The sequence below is a fragment of the Pogona vitticeps genome, chromosome 10 (genome assembly GCF_051106095.1).
Source record: "Pogona vitticeps strain Pit_001003342236 chromosome 10, PviZW2.1, whole genome shotgun sequence".
Classification (NCBI taxonomy): domain Eukaryota; kingdom Metazoa; phylum Chordata; class Lepidosauria; order Squamata; family Agamidae; genus Pogona; species Pogona vitticeps.
Window position 1 is genome coordinate 22,300,524 of NC_135792.1, and position 25,799 is coordinate 22,326,322.

Consider the following 25,799-nt stretch of genomic DNA (forward strand, 5'->3'; position numbering starts at 1 on the left):
CATTTCCATAACAGGAGAAATATGACTTTCTGTCCCTCCCTGCTTCATAAAGGTAAGGGAAGATTCACAACTCTGGAAAGAGAGGGTTGTTCTCTGGTAGTGTGGATTCACGACTCCAAAGGTCAACAGGGAATTTGAGCGGCAAGTTTCAATTGTTCGACGAGGCGTGTGTGCTTCGCACGTCTCCCTTGGGAGGAGGGAAGGCGCCTCTTTTCTTGTGATTGGGGTTTTTTTTCTTCCAAAAACGGATGGCCAAGCAAACTTTCCATATTCTGTACTGCAGTTGGCACCAGGAATTCCCTGTTAGGGGGTTACAGAGATGCGGCATACACAGCCGCGATGCACAATGAACCGCCTGAGTTACGGGACTGTAAACGTGCCGCCGTTGGCAGGGGACAGTTATGAGATGAGCTTGTCAGCACTGCTGAAGATGAGGGCAATTTATATCTTGGTTGTCAGCTGTAGGCATGGGCTGGACAAGACAGCTTTATATCACCTTTGTTACATGTCTGTGCGCAGAGCTTAACTCAGCCAGCCTCTAGGTACAGGGCTAATAAACTATGATCAGGCCTGATAAGTTCCTCCCTGCTAGTATGTATGGAGGCCCTGTGTATTTATTTGTGACATTTGTATTCAGTTCTTCCTCTCCCATGCATGAGGCAGTGCACACCTGTCCTCCCACCATTGCTCTATCATCAGGCAGAGCAAAATGGTTGCCCAGACAGCAGGCGTTGCAAGGTGGGGACAAAGTGCTGGAGAAGGCAGCTATGTGCAAAGTGGTCCACCTTGTGCTCCTTAATCTGGGAGGTTATCTTCAGCTGTGGCAGAGGATGGTCTTGCTTCACTAAGGATGATGATTCAAATGCAGAATACAGAACAACCCTGCCAGGACTGAGTTTCATGGCTCATGGCCATTTGAATCTGGATCTTCCCAATCCCCAGCCATGTCAAAATAAGGAACACCCAAGGGGGTCAGCTTAACACCCATGTGGGTCAAATTCTGTTGTGGAGTTTTGAACTTCTGATTAAAATCCCCTGTTGAGACACAGAAAAATAGAGATCCACCGCCCTGGCGGCTGCAGGATCGGGGCCAGCCTGATCCAGGGAGTGGCCAAGCATTTGCAGGATCAGGCCCTGGCCTGTGTTGCAGCTGCTGGGCCACTCATGAGGCTCACCTGGAAACCTGGAGGGAAGGCCTATATAAGGAGGGGTTCTCCCTCCCAGAACTGGCCTCAGCAACCAAAGTCTTTTATTGTGCTGATGATCTTGCTGCTCATCAACTCCAGAGTATCTGAGTTCCAGTATTCCTACATCTCTGTGTCTTGATGCTACTGTTCTTGCCTCCTGTATCTCTGCATTTGGACTCCACCATTCCAGACCCTGCTTTTGCCTCTGTTGGCCTCCTGCAGCTCAGTGCCTTGTTCTGGCTCTGTTCTCCAGCCCGGTACTCCCACCTCTGCTTGGTCATGACCAACGGTGAAGTGAGTACCATTAGATGTGATACTCTGAATGATGGATTGGGTCTTTGGTGCCCTTGCCCCTGGTGAAAGCCTACCTGGGATATCTTGGACTGTGACCAATGACTTCAGGTTCCTCAGATAGTCCACCCTTTCTCATTAAGTGGCACTTTTAGTCTCAGTAACTCACTCTGAGACATTAGTAGTAGGGGGGAAAAAACCTACCTTTTCATTATTTATAGTTGAGAGCAAATTGCAAGAAAGTATAGAACCAACAAATAACTAACTTATTTGTTAATAGAAGGAGAAAGAGAAAAGGAGAAAAAGAACTCTCAGCAGGGAGGCGGGGCTCTCTTTGAATTCAGAGCCTAGGAGGAATGATTGGTTAGTGCTGGATAGATTGACAGTTATCCCAGCCCAGAAACACTGGTCCCAGTTAAACAAACTGTAGACTGTCTATGAGGCTGTAGAAACTGTAACAAATGTAGTGCCAGAGCTATCCAACCCCACCAGTAGACAGAGGTGGCAGAAAAGGAAGATGGTAGATAGGCCAGCATCCCTTGAGGATGCAGCTCAAGAATCCCAAAGTTTTGTTTGCTTTCTAGCACCACCCCCACAACCTGAAAACAGAAAGCTAGTAAGGGAGGCAGATGGGTTAGCCAAACGGGTTAGCTAAACTTTTCTCCCTACTTCTCTATTTACAGTGAGATTTATACCATTTCTTTTTAAAATCGTAAAGTATGAAAAAGTAATCCAGGACAGTACCATTTACTGTACTTGCTGAGAATACTATAATGTGATTTTGCTGTCTGTTGAAGACCTGGCCCATGATAGCTATAAATTAAAAACAGCAAAACAAACAAAGCACCAAACCTGCAAAAGAAACCGGGACTTTTTCATTTAAAAGCAAATTTCCCCAGAAATAACAAGTGTTTTCCCATATACATTATTGCTTTTTGGAATAAAAATAATAAATGGCCTCTCCAGTACTTTGAAAGAACATTTTATAGGTCTTCAGTGATAATACATTGGATGTAACTAACAATTATGTTATTTTTGTCCGTGCTAATCATGCCCGGGAAGCAACTGAATTTTTTTTCCCTCCCCGAAGCTAATAAGAAACATTTGCTGGAAATGTAGGGGAATTGTGGAGATAAAACAACTGGCGAGAAAGAGTATGTTTAAATACCATTTTTTTAAAAAGCAGTCCGGATCCAAGCAGGTGTGAGATAAAGCAATCTAAATAAACTGCTCTGTATGCAGTACATCACACAGCAGAGTTGTGTAAAAAATAAATAAGAATTGCATAAAAGAACTCTGCTCTTATCCAGAGGAAAAATTTTTTTAACAAAGCCATTCCTTGTGTTGCCTAATTAGTTCCAACAGCTGGGAAAACATTTCTCAAGTGGAAACTTCAAAAAAAAATAATAATAAAAGAAAGAAGTGAAAAGTTGTCCTATAAAAATGAAAAACAAAGATATAGTCAAATACACAAATGCCTTCAGGCAGTTTAATATGTAGTTTCTCCAACATTCCATAGGAACTCAATGCAAATGTCTAAGAAGTAACATTCAGATTTCCCCTTTTCTTTCCTTGTTCCTCTTTGTGTCTTGGTACAGTGTCCAATTTGATGATCCATTATAGGATCATCACATAGCTGGCTGGATAGCTCAGTGGTTTAAGTCTCTGGCTGCAGAACCAGAAGTTGAGAGTTCAATTCCTCATTGTGCCTCCAAGGGAGAAGAGCCAGCCTGGGTGGCCTTGGGCGAACTGCACAGTCCCAGGACACCCCCAGAAGGGATCCGAAGCTTGCACAGATGCTAGTGGCTTCTAAGAATGTCCATACAGTGTGGAGTTTGGAACTTCTCTGATGGTCAACCCAGTTGCCCTTCTTTTTCATAATTATACAAATGACTTGACTGTCCAGAGTCTACAATAGGTTCCCAAACTTTTTTGCCCAGTAGACCACTTGCTGACTTGTTTGTTTTTCGTAGACCCTCTGCAAAGCTTTGATGCAAGTCTAAATTTGCACACCCAGTTTTTTCCCTCTCTCTGACATGGACCCCCTGCAAGTCAAAATCGACCCCTGGGTTCAAAATAGACCAGTGGTTCTTAACCTTGGGTTACTCAGGTGTTTTTGGACTGCAACTCCCAGAAGCCTTCGCCACCAGCTGTGCTGGCTGGGGTTTCTGGGAGTTGCAGTTCAAAAACACCTGAGTAACCCAAGGTTAAGAGCCACTGATATAGACCACCTTGGAAACCTATGGCAGACCCTCCTTGTAAAGCTCATATGTTAATAAGCCATGGCAATTTTCATGCATTTGTCAGTCACTCTCAGGGTGTCACTTTGCTGTATGTGTGAGAAGTAGTTTAATCTGCTGTATTTTTCTGCTCATTGGAACCTTTGCCTGTCACGGATTGTCAATATAGCAACACCTCTTTATCAGAAGCTGACTAGTAAATCTTAATTCCATGGTGGAACAGAAGGGTCATCATGAGTAAATGAACATGCCCTATAACTCCACCGGATTTAAGTCACAACTTCTTCCCATAATGCCACGTTTCTTAGCTCTTCTGACTGTGCCTCTCCAAACAGCCCAGAGGTTTTGAGAATGCGTGTGTCTGAGTTAGCATCACTAAAGGCTTATGATGATGTTTACAAGGACTGTGGTAGAACATGGGGAGGTATGAGCGCTGCTCTGCAGTTGATTAATTTCTGTTAACCGCTGATGGACATGATAAACACCCTCTTACGTGTTACTAATAAAGCCAAAGAAAGCTAGCCAATAAATATGTAATGCTGTACACACACGGATCATGTTGGTTTCATTTAGAGCATCAGACAGCTTGTTCTTTTTTTTTTTCCTTCCCCCCTCCTCCTCTGGTGAGTGTTATAAATAGGCCCCCTTCTTATCTGATCCTCCTTTTAGTGTTTTTCATTAGGAAACCATAGTTAATTTTAGATAACAGTCACAGATAATCTCAAATTGGTGTGTAGCGTATGCCCCAGTTCTGGGGCAGGAGAGGGGAGGACATGTCATTTGGGAAAGGGTGTTCTTGGGCCACTTCCTTTTTCGATTTGTGACTCCAGGCTGAGAGCTTGTGCTCGTGTTAAACGAATTCGCTCGTGCTGTAGACGTTCAGTCTCCTCCTCAGAGAGCAGATCAAAAGTTCTTGTCTATTTGCTCTCTGCTCATTTGGTTACATATCCTGAACAAGGACGCTGGATTGTTAACCAAGGGCTGTGCCAAAAAGGGGGGCAGACTTTGAGGGCTTAATGAGTGTTTGCACTGATGAGGGAAACGGCAGTGACAGAGACAGTGTGGACTTAGTGGCCAAAGGAAGGATGGAGGAAGAAGTGAACTAAGAACATTTGGACTTGCTCTCCCATCGCACCCCAAGATTTCTGCTTGATTTCTTCAAGCAAATGTTAATTTAAATCAGTGGTTCCCAAATTTAGGTCCCGGGATATTCTTGGGCTGCAACTCCTAGAAATCCTGGCCAGAAGAGCTAGTGCTGAAGGCTTCTGGAAGTTGTAGTCCAAGAACATTTGGGAACCCAAAGTTGGGAATTACTGATTTAAAGATTTGTTTAGCAGCAAGATCTCTTTAGAATCATAAAGTTAAAAAAGTTTCCAAAGTTAATCAAGTACAACCCGAGGTCATCTAACCTCTGGTTGAAATCCAGTTACAGCAACTCTGCTGGTGATAGTCTCGTAACCTGGCACCGTTACTTTTTAATTTAAATTGAATTTAAAACTTCCCGTTTCCCTTTTTTCAGGTTCTGGTGTTCTCTAAGTAATCCTTCTGCTCTGAGGAGTTTTTTTTGGGAGTCTCGGGAGGGGGAGCTTTTACAGCTGGAAAATAATCGACCGCCATCGGGTTGGGGTCATCCCCTGCAATCTAGTGGTGATATCTGGATTTTGAATGCTCCCCCTGGCCACCCCCTCCCCAGCCTTCCAAGGGCTTCACCAGGGCAAAAGGAATCCCTAGGGAGCCTTGGAACCTGGAAGGGAAGGATGGGAAGGTCTGAATGTAATTAAAATGAAGACCAGTAGCACTGGCTGATGATATCATCAATAGCTGTGCTCTTATTGATGACATCATCACCAGTTGCGCCAACTAGATTGCAGCCATCATTCAAACACTTCCAACAGAGGAGCATCCACCAGCCTTGTAAGGCAGCCCATTCCACGGGTGAGCATCCTTTTTTTCTCTGCTTTCACTTCAAAGCAACCGTAGGGCTCCTGATCCAAACCCTGACCTGGAAAAGGAGTTTAGCTGTGGACCCAAGTTTTTTCCCGATATTCTCCTGCTTGCAGTCTTCATCCCTCACGTCTGCAGTTTGTGTTGCGAAATAGTTGCCCATTCAGTTACACTATGAATGGGAGACCTGAAGCCTTTCCTTTCTGGCTGCTGCACCCTTTGCTGGGCGCTGGGATCTGAGAACCCTATGCACCCTGACCCTGCCTATCCTTGATTGACACGAGTCACTACTTAGAAATATACGTTGCAGGCAGAGGACACTACAGCTAGTTCAGAACGGCAGTCATTGTGGTGATGGGCAATTTCCCCAATGGAGATGAGCATGAACTGCCGGTTCAGTGGTTTGTTGTTGCTGTTTAATCGTGTCCGACTCTTCGTGTCCCCATGGACCAGAGCACGCCAGGCCCTCCTGTCTTCCACTGCCTCCTGGAGTTTGGACAAATTCATGTTGGTTGCTTCAATGACACTATCCAGCCATCTCATCCTCTGTCATCCCCTTCTCCTCTTGCCTCCACACTTTCCCAACATCAGGGTCTTTTCCAGGGAGTCTTCTCTTCTCATGCGATGGCCAAATTACTGGAGCCTCAGTTTAGTGGTTTGTACCAGTTTGCTTATCTGCTGAACAGGTGTACAGTGCCACATATTCTCCGATGGACTCCTTGTTGAACATATCGGCCTGGCTTCCTGTCCTGCCTCCTCCAGGCACTGCCTCTAAGAGGGAGACCACTGGAAGAGACATGGTTTTGAAGCACTGAACACCTGTCCAGCTGATAAATGAACTGGCACAAATGGCCAAACCAGCAGTTCATCCCTATCTCTACTCCCTACCGTCACTTGCTGGGGTCCTGCTCTAGTGGCTACATTGGGAGTGGGGTTCTAGACAGGGCTGCACAGAAATCCATGAAGCAACACAAAGCTGCCTTATGACTGATATTACTTCCTGACTTTGCCCTTTCCTGTAATGTGGACTTTAGCTCTTAAATTCTGGACTTAGAGGACTTTTGTAAGATGGTCATGTGTATTTCTTGGTCTCTTTCCAAATATGGTCAGCTGGCCCTGTTTTGCTTGGGGTCTTGCTTGCTCTTCCTGCTTCGTGGGGGTCTTCAGTATTGTCACAATGTTCTCTCCTAATGGCACACATTTTCAGTATGCTAAAGGGAAGCATGACTTGGCTAAAATAGCAAGGCGTTTTGGGTCAGAGATGGGGGATTTTGTTAAGACATCTCCCCATTCCTTCCATAATTATTGGCCGAGCTAATTGGAGTCATGTTCACAGATAGACTTGGAACCTATTTGCTTAGAGAAAGCCAGTTGGCAAAGAATAAGGGCTCTTTGCTAAGAACCTGAACCTACTCACCAGAATAATTTCATATAGGGCTTTCTGCTTCTCTCAAAAATATTCAGCCGAAGAAGAACCCCACGGTGCCTCCTTCACAGGGGCTGGACATGATGATCTATAGGGTCCCTTCCAGCTTTGCAGTTCTAAGATGATAATGACGATGAGGTCAGGAGGTATAAGGAAGGACTCACCAGCAGGCTTGTAAGCAAAACCGACCAACCAACACAGTATAATAACAACGAAGAGATCTGTGAAGCTCTTTCCATCAAGAGGACATTGCCTTTAGTTCTTTCAGCTTCCCTGAAGGTTTCTCAGATGTTTTCTCATGGTGACCAAAGGTGGGGACACATATTGGAAATATTACTGTTTAGGAATACAAGTCTCAGATTCCAGCCAGGGATTCTTTTTTTGCTCCAGAAAAGGGTATTTCCAAGTGCTTGAGAAAGCAACATCCAATGGGAGCATGGCTAGTCAAGTCTATAATTATGCTTCAGGAGGCATGCTTGGACAGCATGGATCCCGAGATAATAAACAGTCATGTCAGTGGGTCTGGGATGGCGTCCTTGGGCGAGCATGTGTTCTTGGGAGAATGGACCAGGAAAGGGACCGATTAAAGTCGCAACAATAGTTACGGGAGTTGCCAAAACTTGAGGAACTCATTTTATCTAGAATGGTTGAGCTGAGCGTCCAGTTGGTGTCCTGTTGACATCTCCTTGTCTATCTGTGCGGATACTATGGGCCAAGGCAACCTCCAGCAGTCACTTCCACCTATTCTTTGGGAATGATCTGTAAACGACATCGTTGGTTAAGAGACTGTTGTTCCTCTTTTTTCCCTCCACATGCTTCTGTCTGTTTATCTTCCTTTTCTTTGTCACGTTTTCCTCCCATGTTCCCCTTTCCTTGCAGACCTTCAAAAAATGAGAAGGCTAGACTGCAGGAGAAGCATTTTGTGTGCAAACTTGTATGCACACTTTGAAATGTTGTGTAGAGGGACAACAGATACACAATGTGGTCCTGCCATCAAGGGGACTGTGGGAGTTGTTGTTCGGAAATGTAATTTCTCTGTGGTCTAGCTGAAAAGCCATCAAGGCTGGCACAAAGTCAAGACTATCTGAGAAGATGTGCACAAAATGAGAGGGCAGAGCTCATCACCACCATCGCCATCATTAGTTTAGAACTGCAGAGTTGGAAGAAGTGCTCTATGGCTCCTCAACACCAGTCCCTATCAAGGAGGCATAGTGGGGAATCGAACTTGCAACCTCTGACTCCAAAGCCAGTGACCTAAACCACCGAACTATCCCTCAATGGAATTTCCAGGCTCCATCCATTGCTTCCTCCCATTAAGGCTTCAATAGGCTTCTAGTGACAGTCACCAAGGAAACAGGGTGGCCACTCCTGCATGGTCAAGGGAGCAGAAATACATCCCCGATAAAGGGGGCAAAACATATAGTAAAGATAGCATAACATTTGCAAATGTTTTCTGTCTCAATCCCAAGACTGTGACCAGTGTTGCATGTCCATCCGACACTCAGCCTACCACCCCATGGGGAGCATCAAGAAACCCCCGATGGTTCTTCGCTTTCAAACCAGTGTTGGAATTTACAGCCCTCCACATTGAACTGGGGTGCAGAGAGTGTGGTCCCTTCAGTGTTGTTAACTGCAACTCCCATCAGCAGATCCACTCGTGAGGAATGCTTGGAGTGGTGGTGCACCCCCCAAAAGAGGATGCTGTTGAATAGAGAACTGGTTTCTAACAATCCTTTATGTATCGGACTGCTGTCTGGAAAGTACAGAGACAACTGGCAGATAGCTCAGTGGTTGAGGTCTCTGGCTGCAGAGTTAGAGGCTGAGAGTTCGATTCCCCACGATGCCTCCTTCACAGGGGCTGGACTTGATTATCTATAGGGTCCCTTCCAGCTTTGCAGTTCTAAGATGATAATGACGATGAGGTCAGGAGATACAAGGAAGGACTCACTAGCAGGCTTGTAAGCTGCTTTCTGGCTTGAGACAGTCTTCCCCATCCTGGTGACCTCCATATGTTTCCATCTGTTACAACCATAATACCCATCCAGTGTGGCCATTGGACAAGGATGGTGGGCAAAGGTTCCCCTTGACAATTTGTCCAGTCGTGTCCGATTCTAGGCATCGGTGCTCATCTCAGTTTCCAGCTCATAGAGCTAGCATTTGTCCGAAGACAATCTTCCATGGTCATGTGGCCAGAATGACTAGATCCAGAACGCTGTTACCTTCCCACCATGGTGGTACCTATTTATCTACTCGGTTAGGTTAGTAGTATGTATAGTGCTATATATACTACTTAGGTTGGCACTAGGAGTTGGGACAAGCAACGGGGGCTCACTCCGTTGTGTGGATTCGATCTTACAACTGCTGGTCTTCCGACCTTGCAGAACGGAGGCCTCTGCCGTTTAACCCACAGCACCACCACATCCCAGCCAAGGATGGTGGGAGTTGTAGCCTAAAACAGCTGGAGGTTACTTAGAAACAACAAGGGCTGCCTATCAAATGAAGGAAAGACACTTAAAGCTCTGTTGTCCAGAACATGTAGGAGAAAAAGAAATCACCCCTGGTCAAAATCCCTTTACAACTCTAGGCGATTGATTTCAGCCCTGCGTTTTCCTTTTGCCGCTGGAGTGTAATTGCACCATGCTAATGAAAATGGCAGAAATGTGTCCCGCTTCCCAAAGGCAGCCCAGTCCAAAGTGGTTTTGGCTTCCATGTGCTAAACAAGACACTGATTAGCTAGTAATCAGCCGGTGATTAGCAGAGACCACTGGGTCACTTGGAGTTCAGCCGGCACATTGTTTGCTTCAAGGCAATGGCATGCCTACTGGCCCAACCAGACAAGCCAATAGGGTTGCCCCTTGTGAGCACAAAAATCAGCATACCCTGTTTTGGAAAATCGGTCTTGCGCTCTAGGAAGAAAAATAATATTTAAAATACCTTACCACCATAACTATTGCTTCTCTTTAGAATGGGGATGCACAGCGATGCTGCATCGCATCCATTCATTCCCAGAAAGCTTTGTTTCACTAAAAAAAACCATTTTATTTTAAGATGGATGCAAATCCATCGAATTATAAGGGATGGTCATTTAACTGTTAAGGAAGAAGCCTAACACTTTAACAAAAAGTAGCAGCTACTTCATCATAACTATCTGGCACCAGATTTGTTGTAATGCACACATCCACATTCATGTATTTTTCATCACGGTGTATGGGTGTGAAAGCTAGATGCTTAAGAAAGCTGACAGGGGGGAAAATATGATTTGTTTGAAATACAGTGCTGGAGAGAGCTTTGCGGATACATGGGCTGCCAGAAAGGCAAACATGTGGATCCTAGATCAAATCAAGCCTTCACTATCTCTAGAGGCAAAAATGATGAAACTGAGACGGTCTTAATTTGGGCATATCGTGAAGGTAAGAAAGGCAATATTCCCTGGAAAAGACAATAATGCTGGGAAAGGTGGAAGGCAGCAGGAAAAGAGGAAGACCGAATATAAGATAGATTGACTGCCTAAAAGAAGCCACGAGCTTGACTTTGCAAGAGTTGAGCAGAGCTACTGAGAACAGTGCATTTCAGAGATCAATAATTCATAGGGTTGCCATAGGTTGAAGTTGACTGGATGGCACACAGTGTTGTCTCTCATGGAAGTTACTCATGTGGATGCGAAAAAATGGGCATCTCTCTACGGAAACAACTGTGCATGTAATTCTGAGACATATGCCTCTCAGTTTTCTCCTCAGTCTGTCCTGGACAGATTATTTATTTGTCCATGTAAGCTGCCAGTTCTGAGGTTACGGGGTACCCCAAGCTGTCCTAAGGTTTCAGCAATGTATGAAATTGCCACTGTTGTTCAGGAAAGAAGGTGATGCCCTCTATTGGAAGAGGCAATAGTGGCATCTCGCCGCCCTTCCCTGCAGTGGTGCCACAGATGGAAGAGGGAGGAGATGCAGGAAGAGATAGGAGATGCAGCAGTGTCACCTTCTTGACTTACAGGTTGCTTGTTGTATTGCTTGTTTTTTTATAACATTAGTCTGAAAGCATCCTCTCAGAGCCAGAGCAGATGGGACAATATTCAGAGAATTTACAGGACAAGTGATCTCTGTGATCAAGCCTCCCATTTGCCTTGAGTCTGAGAAGATTCTTCTGGAGTTAGGTGGTGTTATTTATTTATACGAATAAGCAGACAAACATTCAAAAAGTTGTCATGCCATACTTCCTCTAGGTCATCCGCCCGACCCACCAGATCCTCCCCAGATGGACTCCTCCACGGAGCCACCCTGAGGGAGGCCCAGAAATCTTCTCAGAGGGGCAGGGCCTTCTTGGAAGTGGCACCACATTTATGGAACCAACTCCCAGAGGAGCTGTACCTGAGCCTCCCTCCCTGTATTCATTCACGAGGCAGCTAAAAACATCTCAGTGAAAATTACCCCAGCTAGAATTCTGGTAGTTGTAGCCAGAAATGGGGCCACCATCTTTTGAGATTGCTCTAATTCCGGACTTCCTGAATCAAGAATGGGAATTGGACTAGATGGCTTCTGGCTTCAACAATAACATTTTTTTAATGGCAGAATGAAATCATACATAGATTTCTAGAAAGCAAAACACAGCAGCCCAGCAAACTATTAAAATAAACCATCTAAGCTACAGCGGTGGTTCCTAACCTTGCATCCTCAGATGTTCTTGGACTAAAACTCCCAGAATCCTTCAACATGAGCTGTGCTGGACAGGATTTCTGGGAGGTGTAGTTCAAGAACATCTGGGGGCCCAAGGCTGGAAACCACTTGGGCTAAAGGAGCTACAACTCCTTGGCAAATTTTTAAAAAAGGATTTCACCTGAGGGAAAGATGGCACCAGGTAAGTCTTTCTCAGGAGAATGTTCCAGAACCAGAGAGCTACAGCAGAGAAAGTGCTTTTTCCCCCTGTCAATGCTCACCTCATCTCAGAATAGAGAGGACCCAGAATAAAGGTCTTTTTGAGACCTTTATTCTGAACTCTAAGCTCTGGAGGAACAGCTTTCATGGTGCTAATCAGGTTCTGGGCCATTTTGAGAATGCTGTATCCAGCATGAAAAAGGTGGCCATAATTTTCTCCCCAAATATCTCCAAAAAGATGCAATGGAACAGTTACTGTAATAAAAGCAAAACAAAAAAGAAAGAGCCACTGTGCCAGCCATTGTGAGGCGTCTCACCAAATATTTTGAAACGTTCATCAAAATTCTCCCTTAACTATACAATTTTGAGCCAATTGCTCTTGTTTTTAAAAAGTTTCTCTCTCTCTTTGTTTTTTGGGGAAAAAACTGGCCACATGCTATTTTAAGCAACACAATCCATGTTTTTAAGTCACATCAGATACTCCACCTGAAACAGGAAAAGAGGAAATCCAATAGGTGATAAATACATATTCTCAGGAAACACAAATCTTTGTAGGAAGTACATCAGAGCCCCATGACTTCTATAAAGTTGGCAGCTTATTCAAGAACGACAGAGTTCAGGGCTGTAACTCTTGAATCAGTTGCCAAGGGTCCGGGATCTGTATCTCAGAGTAGCCAGCCACAAAAGTTTAAGAATGCTGCATATAGTAAGAAGGAAAGAGTTAGGCCTGGATTGGAATTCGAAGCTTAGAAAAAAGGTAGAAGCTGAAATCCTTACGGCTGAACAGAATGGAAGGATAAAACAGGTGTGGATGGATGATCCAGTTACAAAGAATCACCATCTTCAAACATGAGATATTTTAATTTTAAAACATACAGTATTTGGGTTAAGAGAAATTTGAGAGCATTAATATCAACTTTTCACTTTTTCCACATCCTCTCTCCCTCCCTAATGTAGGTGTGTTTATCTCACCAAGATTTTAAAGGCGGAGATGCTCCTTCTGATTCATTTGGGCTACCTTAGATCTTCCACACCCAGCTTTCGGCAAGTGTGGTAATTCCTGTGCAGTCCTGGCAAAGGGAGTGGGGATCTGACGAGTCGTCAAAACTACGTCCCATATTTGGTGATTTTCCAGTTCTCGCCATGCCAAGTTTCTACCTTGAGTCTCTCCCCCCCCAACTGCCAGTGAGATGCTCAGCATGCTTTGAAAAGAAGATCCTGCCTCATCTCCCCCTCCCCTTTAATCCTTTTTAACCAGTTGCTCTCTGTTGGAAATTATCAAACTGTCTGCACCTTAATGCCTTTTCTAAGTGAATTCTGCACTTCTAAAATGCCAAGGGGCACAGGAATGGGTAGAATCCCTTACAGTTTGGAGTTTCTTCTAGGGAGAAAAATGTTCAAGAAATCTTGTGAGATTCCCCATAAGATTCATTGTAGAAAAGATCTTGGGTGGAGAAATTTCCCTGAAATGAGAGAAGAGGGACTCTTACCTTCCATTTTGGGCTGAGATGAAAGAGAATTCAAGACTCGCATCTCTAAAAGGGAGAACTTTCTTTTAATTATGGAGGGAGGAGAAGGGGACAATAGAGGACGAGATGGCTGGATAGGGTCATCGAAGCGACCAACATGAATTTGACCCAACTCCAGGAGGCAGTGGAAGACAGGAGGGCCTGGCGTGCTCTGGTCTGTGGGGTCACGAAGAGTCAGACATGACTTAATGACTAAACATCAACAAGAATGTTATGTTCCTTACTGGCATCTTGGGACTGTGCATCTTGGCAAAGGCTACCCAGGCTGGCTCTTCTGGGAGGCAGAGTGTAGAACTCTTCCCAGCTTCTATCTCCATGGTTGGTTACTTAACTCAGGGTGAATCTATATTGATCATTGCTGTCCTACCTGGATCCTGTCCGAAGATGATGCTACTGTATCGGCTCTCATTTACTTCATCGCTGAGGACAGCACATTACCATGAGGGACATCACACCACATAAAGATGTGGACCTAGAGAAGATGCTTCTTCTTCACATAGCTGAGCAATGTTCCACTCCCTTTATTCTCTTATATTACCTAGATAATAAGAAGAGATGTTCATTCTTTACTTTCTGTAAAAGCCTTTAGGTATTTCATGTGCTTGGTAGGAACTCGTTCAACGAGTCCATCTTCTCGCGTCATAACCTAAGCTTCATCTGCTGAATGTTTTGGTCTTCCTTTCCCTTGTCTCTAAAAGGCATCAACTGGTGACAGACGTTTATTCAAAAACCAAATGTATCCGGCTGGAAGGCAAATTAATCAGGGACAGGGCTCCTAAGTGAGCCCAGGATAGCATGAACAAAAGCCAAAGTCCCCAACCAAGTACAGTGGTGCCTCACAAGACAAATGCCTCGTAGGACAAAAAAAACTCGCAAGACAAATAGTTTTGGCAATGGGGGGTGATGACTCGCAAGATGAATGTTCCTATGGCCGTGCTTCGCAAGACGAAGGTTTTCCGTTTTTTGTTCCTGCCTCATGTTTGCTGATTTTTAAATGTTTTCCTATGATGTTTAAAAAGTTTTTGATTGAAATTTTTAAAATCATCTGCCTAATATGTATGGCTTTAAAGAGCACTTAATAAACCCTTTGTAAATCAAATTTGACTTTGTTCTGATTTTTTTTTTGCCCATAGGAACGCATTAATTAGATTTAAATGCATTCCTATGGGAAAACGCATCTCGCAAGACAATTTTTTTGCAAGACAACATTAACAGCGGAACGAATTAAATTTGTCTTGCAAGGCACCACTGTATGGTGATTCTGGTCAGAGGTTTCTTGGAGGCATTGTCAAAAAAACAAAAACCAACGTAATATGGCCAAGCTCCAAAGAGTTCTGTGTACTTTGTGAACAGAAAGGTATACAGTTGTATCACCACAATGCATCCGTTTGGAAGCCAACTCAGAGCTTCTGGATTGGTCCTTAGCAATTTTTGACCCCAAAGCTGGGTTGTAACCTTCCTATTGACTGATGTTGGAAAACCAAAATTATTGTATTTATATTATTTATATGATGCCTTTCTCCCCATAGGGAACTCAAGGCGGCTCACAGCAGACAAAACAAAAACACTATATAAACATCATATTTTAAAAACGCAGTGAGACATATACTTGATTTAAAAATCAAGTTTAAAAATGGCTTGTTTATTTATGTTTCTTGTTGTTGGGTTTTCATTGTGTTTGATTATGCCATTATGTTGTTCTGGTTAGGTTTTAACATGCACACTGCTCAGAATAGTGTTGTGCACTAATGGGGTGGTATATAAATCTCAGAAATCAAATCAAATAAAAATAATTTTAAAACATTTACAAATTTGTAAGTTAGAAACCAGTCTTCCAAAGACAACTTATTGCATAAAGGTCAGCCCGAGGAGGATGATGGAAGGGGCCAACCTACTTTCCTGGGCTAGTCCATTCCAAAGCCTATGAGCAATCACTGAGAAAGCATTGGATTTGTGCCTTGTCTGATTCAGTTTGCGCTCTGGACAAAAGTCTGGGATCGGCATAGCATGGCTATACCAGCGTGGGGATTTTGGAAGCCGTAGTCCAAAAATAATTTTCTTCCCAAGCTCTGGAATGTCATCACCACGACTGAGATGGCTGAGCAAGGATCTAGCGCCATAACTAGAGATGAGCACAATCCACTGACCTGGAAGTTTGTGCCAGTCAATTCTTCAGCCAAACAGCTGCTCAGCACTTCACAACCCTGCTACTCTGCCAGGTGCCCACTCAGAGGTAACACCTGGGAGAGGGAGGTCCAGGAAGCGTTGAGCATCTGTTTGGCTGAAGGATGAGCTGGCATGAACTGCTGGTTCGGCATTTTATCCCTATCTCTAGTCACATCTGTTCAATGCCAGACCTCTGAGCTTTGGGGGTACATAAGCAACTCATAGAATCACGATGGTGTGATCCACCTGATGTGGTTGGGTTTGAGCACAAGCCAAAAGTAGCAAGCTTATCCAGTGGTGAGAAATAATGCAAACTGCAGTCCATGAATATTTGGAAGGCCACATTTTAGTATCATAGAATCAGAGTGTTAGCCGTGAGTGCTTTTATTTTGCTCCAGAAACCAAAGAATGTCTATTTGTATTGTGTAATTTACAAAAAGGGTCTGTAGCCTCTCTTTTTGGGGAGAGATTTAAAAAAAAAACCAGAATGAAGTGAATTGGTGCTGGAGAGACCATTACAGCGGCAATCACAGGGAAAGAGATTATTACTTCACCGAATGGAGCATATAAACTTAGATTAGAAAAGATCTCTGCCTTGTTTAATAGAGAAAATACATCTCTAGATTGGACAAGTCATTAACAACAGAAGCAATTTTAAAATGAAATAATAAAGCCTTCGTCATAAAGAAGCTTGAGAGAAACCAGGTCAACATATGTTTGCAAGGTGTAATTACAAGCTGTCTTGAAAGGAAGCAACATGTCTTTATTACTTTCAGAAACCCATTTAAAGGAAGGACGTCGCTCTAATTTCAGCCGAGTTGGGTGTGAAATCAACAAGATCACAGCAGGAGCAAGCTTCTGGCTTGAGTCCAGAGAAAGATGTTCAGCATTGTACTAAGCACGCCAATGACGCTTGATAACCTTCTCCAAAATCTATTACTGTTCAGAAACACAGAAAATACCCAGAGTTACAGTGGTGCCTCGCTAGACAGTTACCCCGCATGACAGTTTTTTTTGCTAGACATTGACTTTTTGCGATCGCTATAGTGATTTGCAAAACAGTGATTCCCATAGGGGAATTTCGCTGGACAATGTTTGGTCCCTGCTTCGCAAACCGATTTTTGCTTTCCTATGGCCGATCTTCGCTAGACAATGACAATTCTTCCCCATTGGAACACATTAAACAGGTTTCAATGCATTCCAATGGGGAAATGCTTTTCGCTAGACAATGATTTTGCTAAACAGTGATTTCAGTGGAACAGATTATCATCATCTAGTGCACTGGTTCTTAAACTTGGGTTTCTCAGGAGTTTTGGACTGCAACTCCCAGAAGCCTTCACCACCAGCTGTCCTGACTGGGGTTTCTGGGAGTTGCAGTTCAAAAGCATCCGAGTAACAAAGGTTAAGAACCACTGATCTAGCGAGGCACTACTGGATAAGAGAGAGAGAGAGAAATGCTATAAACATTTTATAGATGTTAGTAGGATGCCCAGATGACTCATGGTGACTTTTTTATCTTGGAAAACATTCAACTCACATGTGTGGGACACACCCAGATTGAAATAGGAAGGAAATGAACTTCGGCAACGGCTAAAACCCAGGGCCGAACACTTTGTGAAACAAAATTCATCCATTTTCTACTGTGGATGAACATAGGAGGAGAAATAGCTGCCATCTTGAATAGGCAAGTGTCTTCTTAACAGGCAGGTTTGATTTAAGGATGCCATGAAGGATGGAGACCTTAGACTCTCCTCTCACTCCTGTAAGATCTTGTGAAAAGAGGTAGGGTCTGGCCTTGTTGCAAAGATAATTTCCAGTCCAATGGCAGTAGCCATAAGGTATGTGCACCATTACCATTTCATGCACTTCGACAGTGGTGTAGCAGTGATTCGCTGGTACCCACCATGACCTCCTCCAAATCCAGCCCTCCTCTCATTTAGAAAGTTCAAAAATGCAGACCACTGGATCAGTATGTTTCAAAGGAACTAGGGTTTTTTTTTAGTAAAGTGAACGACTCTTAATTTTCTATTCAAATCATTCTTAAATACTTACAATATAGCAGACATCATTTACAACTTCCCTTTCCTGTGAAAATCCATCTCTCTACCCCTGTGAGAATTACATCAGATGAAACAGGGAGGCGAGGCGTGTGTCATATGGGATAGACCCCGCTATTCAAAAAGTCCTGGAACTTCAGCCCCATGAACTCTGGCTCCACTATATCACTGAGTAGGCCATTGCACATGGCACACTAGTCTAGATGAAGCACGGATTTCCCAGTGTCATTGGTGGAAAGGGGAAGTGTCCTGTACCTTTGTAGCTCTTAGTTGTGATAACTTTCAGTATGTTTGGTGGTCTGGAATTTGATAGAATTGCTTTGCCCCCCCCCCCTTATGATTATGGGTACAGACACCAGCATAACCAGCCAAAATTATATTCTGACACCAGGAAAAAAAAATAAATCAGGCTGTGTATATTCTCCCAATTAGGAAAGCATTGCTTAATTTCCTCCCCCTGCAGCAAAATTAATCACCCTTGTATGACAGATTGATTAGGTGGCATGCAAGGTCTATTTAACATAGCACACGTTGCTACAGTTTATCTTGGCCAATGCTAGCCATCTTGGGGGTGTGTGCAAAATGGCACCACAGAATAGAACCATAACTAGCAAATTTGGCACTAGGGTTCAGCCCCCTTGTTGGCTAAGCTTGGGTCTCGCGAGACTGGCATGTGCCAGGAGATGAGAGTGGAACAGGAAAGGATGCCTGGAGGTGAGTGTGCAGCATCTGTATGGGTTCTGTTGTGAGTCTCCCTCTTTTGTGCTGCCTTCTGTCCAAAGAGGAGGGGCAGGCACCACTATATACATCCATCTAATGAACGAATTCTTGCCCTTTCTCCAGCAACTACCAAAGGGTAGGCATGGATCTTTCCATTAACAGATTTCCTCACCCTCTAAATTTCAGTGTCCTGGCTCAGACCCCTGCCTGCCCTAGAGGAAACATAAATCAATGCAAACTAGATATGGGGGCTTTGTGTTCATCTCCCCAGGGAGATTAATATGAAGCCCGCCAGCACAGGTGTTCCAACAGTCCTTCCCCAACTCCCAGAACGAGCCTGGTCCATTTACTGGGCTCCTCAGTACGTGAGCGTCCAGTGGCAGTGCCAATCCTGGATGTAGTTCCACGGGCACTGCGACACCTCTCCCCGCAGCAAACCACTCCCGCGAAGAGGCAGGAAGACGAGTCTCCCCACTCAGCTGCTGAGTTGTTGGGCTTTGTATTTGTCTCCCTAGGGAAACAATGAAGCTCTCATGTCTGATGCAAACTTTTTAGCATTGTCAGACGGTGCGGGGGGGGGGGGGGAAGAGTCATCCAAATATAAAATGGAAACAAACCTTACAGCACTGGCAGTCAGAAAAGTACTTCTGGACGAAAATAAGAATGGAGAAAAACACAAATATTATGAAGACAGGCTTCAGAAGCTTCCTAAACTCTCAAGATGCCATCTCTCTCTCATCTCCTCCAACAGATCTAGAAACATGTGCTCTCTCTCTCTCTCTCTCTCTCTGTCTCTCTGTGCAGATACTAATATACAAATATTAGAAGGAAAAATGGCATAATTTGCAAAAGCTAATTGCCACTAATTAATGAGTCCCCACTTGGTTTTCTCATTGCGCACCAGCCAGGTGGCTTGGTGTGCAACTCATCAATTAGCAGCAATTAGCTGCTGCAAATTATGCCATTTTCCCCTTCTGCCAACATAATTTCAGAACAGGATTTTGGCTGAGAATCTTTATTGAATTACAGCGGGAGAGTTCTCACATGAAAATCTTTACAAGTTTAAAGCTGTTTAACTAATTTCATTTCTGTTACAAAGTCACATTTCCAAAGAAAGTTCTGCCACTGTCTTTTCACTCTCTCCTCTCTCTCTCTCTCTCTCTCTCTCTCAGGAAGATGATCAGGAGACTTATCTTTGCCTCAGACTCTTGGCTGGAATTTAATTTTTGCTGTTCCTGACTCACAAATGTCAATTCACCCGGTCATTACACTCATCCTTTCTGTTGAAGCTTCATCCACCAAAATGGTTGGGTTGAGCAAAAATAAGCTGGAATCTGTTCAGAGTTGGCAGTTAGTTCCCCGGGAAGGCCTCCTGGAACAGAAGACCTTCCCTTCAATGCCATCTGCAGTGGCCAACTGCCACAATGTTTTCCTTACTTGTGACTAGTTTTTGTCTCTGGGGGGGAGGCGACAGAAGGGATGGAGAAGCCAAAATTGGGTGGGGGTCAAAGCTATTTACACAGCCTGAGGCAAAGCACAGGGTGATATCCCTGCAGGAGTTTTGTGCCATGCACGACCAACCAACTGGCCTGGCAGTTGAATCCTTCTTCCATGCTGATGATGGAGTGGCGCCTTCCACTGCCTGAGGGCAGAAGTCTAGCCTAGGGGGAGAAGCTGGCCAAATAATACACCGTATCATTTCTTCTCCCATCTTTTGCTGCTATCCCATAGGACCTGTCCCTTGAAATGACCACTCTATCATCATCTTAAAATTGCAGAGCTGGAAGGCACCTATGAATCATTCAGTCAAGCCCCCATCAAGGAAGTACAGTGGGGAATCAAACTCTCGACTTCCAGCTCTTCAGCCAGATGCCTAAACCATGTCCCAGTGATTCTCAATGAAAAGCTAAAAAGATCACCAGACAATGCATCTGGTAGGGAAAGTCTTAGCTTTTAATATTCTTGGGATCAGACATTCTAAGACTTGAAGGGTACATTTGGTATGTCCCCGTGCCGGTTCTTAGCCTCCTGAATTACCGAAGAGCCACGTGGACTGTCAAAAATGGGAGGAAAGAAATGAAAGCAGAAGAAATAAACTGCAAGTGGCTGGGAACTCCATTTTAATTCTGGAAAAATTGTACTTTTAAAAAATGTTAAGCCACTGATGACCTATTTAAATGGTGAATCATTGTTCCCACAGGCATCCTGTAAAATGGCAGTTCCCTTTTATTTAGTAGGAAAAACTTCTTTTGGGGAGCAGGGAACTCTGATAGTGCCAGGAATGATGAAAACAGACACGATGGGCCCATATGGCTGTAGGATTGCACTTCACTCAGCCCTAGTGTAAGATTTAATTACGTTCTCTTGCTTTTTGAAGACATCTTTAAGTTCTGTCTTGCTGCAAGCAGCTGACAATTAAAAAATAAATAGCGATCTTAGGTGAGGCGAAAGGTACCTGTTTGAAAATTAACTAAATCCTTATTACAGAGAAGAAAGTACTTGTTTTTAGAGACTGTGCTGTCGTTTCACAGCGCATCCTTATATAAAAAATGTGTCAGGCGATAATCGCATCGGGTCTATCCGGCTTTATGGGGCCCAGAATTTAACTCTACTTAAAGAGTTGTGGTTTATCATATAAAGTGTATCATAGCTGGTTTATAATTACTTCTGAAGAAAATTGCCGGGCAACTTGAACAACAGCAGCGCTCAACGATGTACATTATTAAGGAAGATTAAGGAATTTCTCCCAGGAAAAAGAGACTTCTGAGTGACCTAATTGGAGTTTTTAACGTTCTCGGGGGAACTAACAGAAATTGGTTCATGCAAATTCTTTACCCTTTCAAAAGAAAGAGAGCAACACTGAACATTATCTTTAAATAATAATAATAATAATAAAAAGGAGCCGAGATCAAAAAGAAATCAGAAGAATAAAATAGAATCAGTAGGATTGGACAGATTCTTCTGGGTCATTTATTTTATCTCCCTCCCCAGTTCCTGCACATGTAGTTTCTACTTCACATCAGAAATTTGGTGATTCATTTACTACTTAAACTTGGTAACACTGGAAAGCATCCTTCATTTTGAAGTACACACATGCCCTCAGCCAACTGATTCTTGTGCTTAATAAATATCCAATGAAGAAAAGTGGATTATACTCTATTTGTTCACTGAAATCATACTGTGTGGGTGCTAGGACCAAGAGTAGCTAAAACAGTATCGTATTTGTAAAGCCTACTCAAGGGACTTTATGCTTAGCTTGCTCACAACGTCTCGTTGAATGCAATTTGGTGTTGTGTATGTTTTTTTTGGCATTGTATTCATTGATTTTTGTTGTATTGTATACTCATTATTACTAACTTAAATGCTGTCTTTTAATTGTTGCAAGCCGCTTTAGGTCCTTCTTAAGGAGAAAGGTGGGTTAAACATATTTTGAATAAATTAAGACAGTTTGCTGAATTTGAACCATGATGTCTCTCGATTTTATATAATATGGGAAAAGTAAAGAGTGAAAAAGCTCCTTGGCTCCACATTTCTTGTGGTATGTGATTTGATATAGTAAAACTATGAGATGCTCAAACAACTCTTGTGTTGAATCCCTTCGAGTCTTTTCAAAGGTAGGTGTTGATGATTTGATGATTTCAGGACAGTACCAACTGCTTGGGAGGTCTCCTAGCCAATATAGCAAGCACTGGAAACTAGGTAATGTTGGACTACAGCTCCCAAGAGCCTTAGCTAGCATAACCAAGATCTAGAAGTTGCTGGATCTTGAAAGTTGCAATCCAAAAACTTCTGGAACAACACATGTTCTCCATCCAGCCATTATTAAGTATGGAAAGAACTCCCTGTTGTCTCCACCAGGGGAGAATAGGAAAGAAAGGAGAGTGTAGGACTGGAGGGTCATACACTAGAGCCTTTGGGTCCTCAGATGTTCTTGGACTTCTCAGAAATCCTGGCCAGCACAGCTTGTGGCGAAGGCTTCTGGGCGTTTTAGTCCAAGAACATCTCAGACCCAAGTTTTAGAACCACTGCTCTAGAGTAAGGATGCTGAATCAGCCCACTGGGCACTGCATGCTACTCCTGGGAACTCTTCTGCTCTCAGTTCTTCTACTGTGGCAAGGATGAGGACATGTAGCCCTCTGGATATTGTTAAAAAGCAGCTTTCATCATATTTCACCGCTGACTTTGGAGTTTTATTTAATTTATTTATTTATTGTATTTATACCCCGCCTATCTAGACATTTTGACCAGTCTAGGCGGCTTGCAACATAAAGGATAGCAAGTTCAAGAAAAAATTATAACAATTAATTAATTAAATGATTCAGCAAGATGGGAAAAAATACAAAATAAACCAAATAAAGAGAAAAAGAATAAAAAAGGAAAGAGGACAGGAATTAACTGGAAGGGAAGGCCTGCCTATACATCCACATTTTTAGTTGGTTCTTAAAAGTACCCAGCGAGGGTGCAGCGCGAATCTCTGGAGGTAGGTTATTCCAGAGGTGAGGAGCCATCGCCGAGAAGGCCCGGTTTCTAGTTCTTTCCTTCCGGGCCTCCCTCGGCGTCAGGCTCCTCAGCCTCACCTCCTGGCTCACGTGGGTGACACAGGTAGAATTAGTTGGGAGTAAGCGTTCTGCCAAGTATCAAGGTCCTAAACCATTTAGGGCTTTATATGTTAATGTTCAATATACCGTATTTTTCTGTGTATAAGACGCCCCCATGTATAATGCCCCCACTTTTCTAACCCAAAATTAAGAAATCTAAGTGAGGCTTAGCAAGTGGAGGGGAAAGCAGAGATTAAAGCCCTGCAGGATCACTTTGATCCCTCCTTTCCCTCCCACTTATTTTTGTTCTTTCCTCGGCTTACTTCCGTGTATAAGACGACCTTCAATTTTTAGTCTAAAGATTTTAGACAAAAGTATAGTCTTATACATGGAAAAAATATGGTAATCTGAAGGACCATGGGTTGTCTGCCACTGCTCTCTAACATACCATTCCAACCAGTTACCTGTAATCAGTTCTCTGCTAGCGGTTCCTCGCTACTCAATGATGCAGGCTACTTTCTGTTCTAGGTCAGCTATTTGTACACTAAATCTCATGAGAACACCCTAAATGAGGTCCCGAAGCTAGTCAGGACCAAAGAAAAGCTCATGAATCTCCCTGTGGAGAAAGATGTGAAAGTTCAGCTGCACAGCTTATGTTGAAACGTCAAAGCGCAGGAAGTGCCAGTGACTTGCATGTCCTGTTTCTCCACAACACACAATGCCTGAAGCCACTCTAGGATGCAAAGCCTTGTAATCAGGCCATTTAAGAATCTAGATACGAGTTACGTAGCTGCTCAGAAACAGTAACATGATTGTATTCATGTAATTATCACAAAATGTTAATGGAGTACAAAGGTGGAGCAACCAAACTGTTTGTTTGCTTTGATCTCAGATGTTCTGCACCACCCATGGCCAATTTGCCTTAACTGACAGGACGATTGCAAAGCACATCACAAATGGAGGTGACCAGAACAAATGAAAGATAGGTAGATTTCTGAACAAAGCCTCAGGGAAGGAAATTAGCTGGAATATCTCTTTCTAAACAGGAGAGCTGGCGTGACTTTAGATTATAGATTTTATCACAGAAGACCATGATTGGCAATACAGAGGTACATTGGGGAGGAGGACAGTGTCCAGAACTTCAGCCGTGATAGGCAATTTGGGAGTTCTAGTTTTTCATCTCTAAGGAGGAATCATTGTGGATTTCAATCTTTATGAATTCAGGTACGAGCAGGTCTGATTTGTGTTTCCAGAAATACTTGGTGAATTAACCTTCGGAGTTCTCAGCTGCTTAAAGAAAGGAGCAACAATGTCTGCATAAACGGTGTATTTTAGGCACAATTTAAATTACTGCTTTCCGCAGCATGTATTATAAATGCATACTTTGTGCATATTCAGAGATACGTACACATTCAAACATGAATTTAGGGGCAAATTATTAGGAATGTAATTTAATGCAGAAGTGAAGGAGAACAGATTTATGAACAGAGATGGGCACGAACCGCCGAACTGGTTTGTCCTTTGGCTGAAAAGGTGTGGGGCACTTCCCAGACCCACTTCCTCCAGTGGGCACCCACTCAGAGGCAGCACTTGGAGGGGGCAGGGCAGGGAAGCACCGAGCACCTGCTTGGCCAAAGGACAAACCATCACAAAACACTGCTTTAGGAGTTTGTGCCCATCTCAACTTATAAATAAAGACACCGATGGGGCAGAAAAATACTAGTCCATCCATCCAAAATGAGAGAAAGAGAAACAACATTACAATAAAACGCAAGACACAATCACGAGTTGTCTGTTTTTCAGAGAAAACACACTCATACTAATCTTTTCAAAATGACAGTTGGATTTTTTTTTAACCAGATAGAATTCAGATTAAAAGAAAAACACACCCCTCTTAGAGTTCAATTTTAGGCAAGCCTGTTTCTTGCTTGGTTTGGCTTTGCAAAAGGCCTTTTGGATCTTACGGAATGCAAGATGAACAATCAAGTTGCGCTCAACTCTTAACTTCCAAGGGCAGTTGTTCAACCCTTAAGGTTTATTTGACACTTCATTTCTTACATCCATCATTGTGGCTACCCACAACAACTCCAGTTGGGTAAGAAATGTATAACAATAAGATTCTGGATAGGTTGGGGGGGGGAGAGAGAACTGGGCAATCAATGTATTTTGAAAGGACTGCGTAGAAGATATTGATTGATATATATAATTTCTATGCTGCCTTTCCCCCATAAAGGATCCCAAGGTGGTTCACAATCATTAAAATACAAAGAAATTTAAATATGTAATAGATTATTCATTGAAAAAAAAAAGAACCTGGACATAGTATAATATTAAAAAAGCATCATCCAAAATATGTTTAAATCCTTAAAAAAAAACACTGAAAAATATAATACTTAAGATTTTAGGGAGAGACCAGCTTAAATGCCTAATGCAGTTGAAAAGCCTGTTTTAAAAGATATATATATACGTATATATATTTGCACAGTGCTGGAAGGAGAAAAAGGAGGATCCAGAGAATTCGGCACCTGGTGTTAAGAAGCCACTACGTGTTCCTATATCTTGCCAGAAATGAAATATAGAAGTCTAGGTGAAAATAGTCCAGTATAATCGGGTTCAAGGAGGGCTTCTGGAACAATAGCTTTGCTATTGCCTCCTTTAGGGATTCCCCCATTCCATTTATCCCACATCTACTACATCTAAGGTAAAGGTAAAGGTTCCCCTTGACAATTTTTGTCCAGTCATGTCCGACTCTAGGGGGAGGTGCTCATCCCCGTTTCCAAGCCATAGAGCCAGCTTTTTTTTCTGAAGACAATCTTCTGTGGTCACATGGCCA

At 43.3% G+C, this 25,799-nt stretch overlaps 1 long non-coding RNA gene across 1 annotated transcript; it reads left to right on the forward strand.

Moving 5' to 3' along the window:
* The first annotated feature begins 1,244 nt into the window (after positions 1-1,244).
* On the forward strand, positions 1,245-24,704 carry LOC144584408 (uncharacterized). Its single transcript, XR_013538632.1, has 2 exons — positions 1,245-1,481; positions 3,077-24,704. It is a non-coding gene; the product is annotated as an uncharacterized LOC144584408 (long non-coding RNA).
* Positions 24,705-25,799: the final 1,095 nt, after the last annotated feature.